We start from the raw sequence: 7,711 nt of genomic DNA on the forward strand, positions 1-7,711 counted from the left end.
ATTAAAAAATTCGGTACTCATTAGCATGAAAAATTATTAGATTTAACAGCGTGAGTCACATACATCTCCTGACACTTCGCAGCATTCTTGACGATTCGCGGCACCCTTTGTAAAAAAAGCATCATCGTCTTTAAATGAGCGAGATGACTGACGTGAAACTGATTATATCCTCCTAAACTTTTTCACGATGCAAATTATAAAAGAATAATGAAATTCTTATTTTTGGATCCTTTCTGCTGAGTTTCTTCAATAAGTTTTAGGAATTGAAGATTAAGATATGATTTTATATTATTTTGCTATGTTTATATGATAATAATATTTTTGAATAAAAGTATATTGCTAATTCTACTATCATTGAAAAGATTCAAATCCTTACTACATTACTTACTTACTATTTAATGTTTTATTATTTCTAAAGTAATGATCAACTTGCAATCCAATAAAAAATATAAAATAATTGTATATTGTAACATGAAAATGTGAAATACTTTACAACAAATGCTTAAATAAATAATAAACATTGCTTCATATTTTATAATCTCATTAAAACTGATTTTTGAAAAAATAGAAATCTTTAAATCTTTTGCGCCAAATGGAAAAAGAAAAATATCATAATTTTACAAGATGACAATTTTTTTTTAATTTAATAAAGGAATAGAAAGTATTTAAATGCAAAATTTACAGTAAGTTAAGAAATAGCATATAATTATGAAAATTATGACATTAAGCTATATAAATCTTTAAAACCTATTTCCTCATTTCCTTTAAAATAAATTTTTTTTGAGTATGGAGGAATTTATATTTCCACGATACACACACATACGCACAAGAATTAGACACAATTTCACAACGCAAATTCCGGTTCGATTTATTTCTTGTGAATAAAACATACTTTCTATTGCACACGCTATTTGCTGCGCATGGCGCGCTCATGAGTCATCGAAGTTGAGATACCACCATCGGAAGAACTGTGCATACCGTACGTCCGGATCGGTGGCGAACAATGGGTGCGCAGCAGCCACCAACCGGTAATTATCTTATCGTTAACTTCTCTTTCACGAGTCGCGGACGTGCGAAAAGCCACCACCATCACGGGAACCGAAATCCCCAGGGAAGCTATTCGATAACACTTGAACATCGTTCATTGGGAATGTTTATTTATTTAGATTTGTTTTTCATGATATTTTTTTTAGCAATTATCAGTCTTTCAGCGAAAACTAGCATTTAAAAGAAATATAATTTTATAAATTATATTTCTTTAGCTGCTAATTTTCTTATAAATTCACATTGAATTATTTGAGTAGGATAAGGTCGCCTATTATCGATTCCCAATATGAGCGGGATTTCTGCTAAACTAATAAGCGCATGTGGTTGATTTTATTATGAACTTATTACTCATAGAGTGAAATATATTTAGTAGAAAACTCATTATTAAATCATGCGTAGCAGTTGTGAAAAAAGATTCTTGAAATTGGATGTTTTATTGAGGTTAGTCTTCAAATTTTAATTATATAATAAATAAATATTTTATAATAAAGTGAGCAGAGAAAGCTTGCAGAGATAGAGTAAGATCGTATTAATAGAAAAACAAAAACAGTGATAATAATTTAACTGTAAAGATTAAATTTGGTGATCATGAAACCGCAAGGAAGTCGTAATATGAGATACTTATGGTATTCTTAGCTAATATGAGAGCATAAACAATATTTCAAAGCATATTATTGAAATATTAAAAATGATGATTTTATTATTAAGATTACTTACACACACATACTCACATACACACACATCGAAAAATTATATAATTATTATGTATAACATTCAAATTCTTTGTTCCTACTTGCATGTAATAAAATAAAAGCGTGTATAGACAGCTTATCTTTATTTTTTTAGTTTTCTGTTATGAAATACCATCTCATACAAGAAAACTCTTGTATCTTTTTATTAGAAATTCTTTTTTTTGAATGAGCAAAATCAGCACTTTCAATAAAAAAATTTCACATACAACAAAGTATAGCTACTATCGATCGCTAACTTTTGGTGATAAATCTTGAATATATTTCCCATAAAATTAATACGAAAATAGGAATTAAGGTTGCAAATTAAATAAATTACAAGTCTTTAAAAAAAGGTATCTCATATTAGGCAACTTTATAAAATCCAGCTTGACCGTTAAAAACTCTTTTATCCCTATTTTTTTTACTTCACATTTATAGTTGTGAGACATTCTTTATTTATTATTGCTTATAATATTTTAATTGTTTATTTTATGTATTTCTCTAGCATTTCTATATTGAAGAATATCTCTGTAGCACATGATGGTGCATGACGGTTCGTGTAAAAAGAGGCGACAAACGCGACATATGTGAGGAAATTCTTTGTTGTTAAGTCCTGTGACGCGAGTCAAATGGCGTGAAAATATCATGGATTGGAACCACTTGTGCGTTGCATAATTCGCGACTAGAATAGAAGCGTGAAGACACGATGCATCGAGGACGATCTTCCCATCGCTATGACACATCGAGCGACGTCGATGAAAGGTTTTATTCAGGCATCGGATTTCCACGTGGGAAGCAACGCGGGAGGAATAAATATGCACACAACATGGTGTATTGTTCCTCAAACTGCAGGCAGTGAAGATGTACCACAGCAGGCTAATTGGTAGAAAGGAAAAGGCTTGTCTGCGTAATGGATAATTAAGAATTTCGCAGCGAGTTAAATCTGAAGTAAATTTCTTTCTAAAAGAAACGAGAAAGCATCTGAAAGATGTTTACAATGAAAAAGAAATGGTTGCACTTACTATAATTAAAATACAAAGAAAGTTGTAAAGGACTCTTGATAACGTAAAAGTTACATTTTTATATTTTTTTATCATAATTTAACCCTCCATCTGCAATTTGACTCTTTTCCGACACAAGGTGAAGGTGTGATTTCTAAAACACATTTTTAGTCTATGTATTTTATGTCTCTAAATTTTGAATCCAAACGATGCTATATGACGGGACATTAATTTCAGAAAAAATTTAAGTTGAGATAGTTTTTGAGATAAGAGGGATCAAATATAAATTGAATTATTTTGATTCTCGGTATCTTCAAAACTACTCCTATGCTCAACTTAAATTTTTCTAAAATTAAGTGTAACATCACTTCGAAAAATAAATTCTCTCGTTTACTTTCAAATTTTACCCTCATTTTTGCTTAAATATTTAACTTTCGATATTTAAACATTTGAGTTAAAAAACTATTTGTTAATGTATTATAATAGATATGTTAAAAAGTGTAACCATGAATCTTTTCACATTTCTGAAAACTCAAAAGAGTAAAAGAAAACTTGAGCTGAACAAAAAAAACCCAGATTGCAAACGGACAGAATGAAATATGATTGCAGATGGATGATAAAAATATAGTCATTTTTTAAACCAATTATATATTTTTTATAGAGCTATAAATATAATTATTTTCCTTTCAACAATCAGTATCAGGACTAAAATGTTTAATTAAACAGGAAAAAAATTGTCAACCTAAAAACTAAGTTATCATAATCGAATTTTGTGTTAGACTTCTTATTAAAATCGCAGAAGAAGAACAAAAATTTTAAATACGTCAGAAGAAGTTCGAGACCGAAAAATTTGAGAATTCTTCGCATAGACAGCTAGGGCAGTTCCCTTCTTCGCTACGGAAAGCGAGCACGGATACCAGAAGATTCCGATGAAGTTCATTCCCTCCGATGACTTTGCTCGCGAGAAGCGAGAACATAAAAATAACAGCTATTATAGAATCGTCCAGAGCGGAACGACAGTACGTAAGAACTCAACTCGACTTATTACCGATTTCGCGTGCGAAGAAAATGGACGGATTATTCGACAGAAGCTGTCAATGCGAAACAGCAAGGTAGATGCGTACAAGGAAGATAATTGATGAACAAAGTACCGATGAGAGGATAAGCTCTACTGAAAGAAAGATTGAAAATAAAACATGGCTGCCGTTTCTCTTGCTCGGCTGTATCTTGTGCAGTGCGCTTTTATTAATGCAAGTCATTATTTATTGTCGAGGTATATCTACATGGAGATCCATTACCTCGAAGTTACGATAAGGTAACTATAATAAGCTAATCGATAGAGACAATGAAAAATTGATTTTCTTTCAGCACCCGATTTTATATTACAAGAAAGGATATAAGATATTAAAAATTGACGCAATTTAGATTTAGACGCAATTCTATAATTCTTGTCTGAATGGGAAATAAATCCGAATAATTTAAGACTAACGCACAAAAACATTTCGCAACGTACTTGACTAATGCACACAAATTAGATTAGGTCATGAAAAATTCTCTCTAGATAAAGTTATGTAAGTATATAAGTATTATAAAAAGAGGACGAAAGACTCAAAGTTTCAAGGACTCGATTCATTTTGATGAATCTTGATCAGTCATTCAATATTCGACCGTCCTCCACATAACAATCTTCATCTCGTTGAATCAGTTTTTTCTGGGAATTCGATCGACTAAAAGAAAAATCACGAAACAAAATATATAATACTCTCAGAAGAAAAGTTAATACAAATAAAATATACAAAATTATTCAGAACAAAAGAGAAAAAAATCGTGTATTTTAAAATTAATTATTTACGGCAGTATTAAACGTAAGTTAACTAATATATATATATATATATATATATTAATCACAAAAAAACTGATCCGTCGCTGTTCATCTCAAAAGTGCCTTCTAACTATGGAAAGAAGTTACCGATCATTCTCATTGATACATCGATCCACATGCACGAGAAGCGGTGTAAACAAGTAGGCGAGCGGCGCCAGGAGGAGACTCGGGAGCGAGAAGAAGAAATGAGAGATTAAGACTGCAACGTACGTGGAACGGTTCTCCTTCGTTACGTCCTGGAAAGCTACCTGGCATTCCGGCAAACGCGATGCCGTTGATCTCGTTAACTTCCCGTTCTCACTGACGCATTCAGCGCCGGCGCTGAGAAATTCGTGAGGACTCACTCTGGCGGAAGTCGATGCGACGCCGAAAGTGGCGACTGCCCTTCGTTCTAATCGCCGGTACCGTCGTAAATTTATCTGTTCTGACATTGAACGCAATGTTTAGTTCGTCCTTGGGACTTTTTCGCATAAGTTCTAACGAGTTTTTTCCCGGAAAAGTATAGAAATTAATAGTTAATTACGAATTAATCTTACACTAAAAATAAACCTCTTTATTCACGATTACACATTCATCTCTCTTTCATGTATAAAATTAGCATTATTATAAACTTAATTTGTCTTCAACATTATATATCTCTAATAATTATTTAAATATTTATAATTGCGCTCTAAAAAAATATATTCTACATTATATGATGTTGATGTGGATTTTAAATTCAAATTACGATAATATTAATTAACACAGTGAGAATTATATAAACATCGCATCATATTAAATCCACACTCATATTTTTACAGTTGTATTTTTTAGAGTGTATTTAATAATCCTCTTTATTGCATTTATTCATTTTTATGTAGACGGAAATCCGGCGAAACGACTGTTTAAAAAAAAAAAAAAATAGAAATCTAGCGAATTCTAACAGACTTTGCGATGCCACGCCAATTACCAACTCGATGTCGAATCATACGAAGACGTTATTCGAACAGCCTTGGCCGATCGGGCATTCCTGCCGATCGTGCTCGTTTGCACTCCGCGATCTTGCTTCTTCTACCTACATACCTGGACCGGTGGTCGCGATGTTATCTCTCGTTCGCGAGAGGGGGAGGGGGGAGGTGTGTGCAGCGCGAGGCCGAGCGGGGGCCGCGAGACGTTTATGGAGAACGCCGCTGCAGCGACGATATGTATGTATTATGGAAAGCGAGCTTTGGCATTCCATAGTGAGCGTCGTCGAACTCATTAACATCCCGTGCTCGTTGGCGGCGCGGCATGGCACAGTACGGCGTCCCGTTTTCCCTCGAAATAAACAAACCCGTCGACGTTACGACACCGGAGCTGAATAGAAACGATAATGTTTCTACGTGACGTTTGGCGTAAATCCGGCGCGGAGTTCTTCTTGGCGAGGAAAAAACCGGAATTAAAGTGCAATCCATCTGATATCGGTTTCGGATACGGTACTATCATGATGACTTTCGATGCGGAAAAAAAAACGATTTTTCTAAGTTATCTCAAAAGTTAGATACAAATCTAAAAGTAATTTTGTTGAACATTAAAATTTAAAATAATCGCTTCAACGTACACATTGCTAGAAACAATTTTAACATTCTAGCAATATAATTTAACCGTCCTACATAATTATTTTAATAGTCTAAACAAAATTATTTTCAGATCTGTATTTAGTTAAATTTTTAGATATTTGAGCAAAACCGTTCTTTCTATGTATAATCAATAAATTAAGCTGCATACTGTAATTGACAATTTTACATAATATAGATAAATATTACGAGGCCTTACGAGGCGGACAGCTAATTTTCTCTTTAGTTGAACAGCACGTTTTCTCATCTAGTATACAATTATTTATGAACAATAGACACGTTCTCATATTTATACAATACAACTGTTCGAGGATCAACGCATTTATTAATTTTAAATGCGGTTATAATTGTTTCATAAATTTTCATTTCTTCTAAATATAAATTTTATTCCAAATAGAATTTATATATAAAATATACATTTTTAAAAAATATATATAAAATATATTCTATATATTATTTTATGTATCATCCGAGCTTCAATTTTAACATCTTCAAGTCCAAATCTTCTTGACGTAATATTAGATGGATACTCACGTAAACTCACGGAGTAATTTCAACCCTTAAACTTTAGCAACAAAAGGCGAAGGATTTGCGAACATTTCTTGCTAAACAATTACGAGAGCGATACACAACTTCTACGTTACGTCATATTCGACAGTTAATTAACGTCAGCTTATTTCTCATAGAGAACGTAACCAGCCACCATGCGGATGCCGTCGACCTCGTCGGGTCGATGTTATCACACGCCATATGTATTTTCATTCAGTACCGATCTTCATGGTTATTCATCGACTACATAACTTCAGAAGTGTCCGAAATGTCAAAGACTTTAGATAAACTCAACTTACCTGACTCCTCTAACTTTCAGTTTTCTCTTCGTTCTCCGCTTCTTCCTTTTTTTCTTCCTTTCTACCTGCAATTGAAGGATCCTATCCAAGGCGTTGGTGCGCCGACGTCATCATCGAGAAAGAATAAACTCTCGTGGGAACAAGCACCGTCTGAAAAGAGTTTCAGATCGCACTAGGAAACCCGGGGGAGTTTTCTCAGCGCGCGGCCATTTTGGTAGCGGCCGACCGGATGTTCGCGCGTCCGCGGGAGGCGAGGATCGAGGCAGGCAGCACCACTTATTCGCGGGATGATACCATCGGGCACCGCGACACCGCGGAATCGCGTAGACGACTGACGATGACTCGCTTCTGCTACGCGAGCGAGCGAGCGAGCGAGCGGGCGTCCAGGCGAGCGAACGCCGCGAGCGAAAACTCACTTTACGCTCGCCTCCACTACCACTTTTGCCTCCCACCTCTACGAAGCCGAGGACTCGCTCGCCCGCTTTCTTACCTGACTACCTTACCCCTCTGCCCCCCCCCCCTCCCCGCTGCTCCTCTGTGCTTGCTAGAGCTCGCTCGCTCGCCCGAATACCTGCCTTCCTCTCGAACGAGCGAGCGAGCTCGACAT

General features: G+C 34.8%; 1 protein-coding gene across 3 annotated transcripts in view; it reads right to left on the bottom strand.

Moving 5' to 3' along the window:
• LOC108684748 overlaps window positions 1–7,476 on the bottom strand; it is a 33,941-nt gene extending 26,465 nt beyond the window's left edge. For all 3 annotated transcript variants that reach the window (XM_018189214.1, XM_018189211.1, XM_018189213.1), the window contains exon 1: window positions 7,105–7,476. The gene's annotated coding sequence lies outside the window, so the exon portion shown is untranslated. The remainder of the gene's footprint in view (window positions 1–7,104) is intronic.
• Window positions 7,477–7,711: the final 235 nt, after the last annotated feature.

The sequence above is a fragment of the Atta colombica genome, unplaced genomic scaffold (assembly GCF_001594045.1).
Source record: "Atta colombica isolate Treedump-2 unplaced genomic scaffold, Acol1.0 scaffold14, whole genome shotgun sequence".
Classification (NCBI taxonomy): Eukaryota; Metazoa; Arthropoda; class Insecta; order Hymenoptera; family Formicidae; genus Atta; species Atta colombica.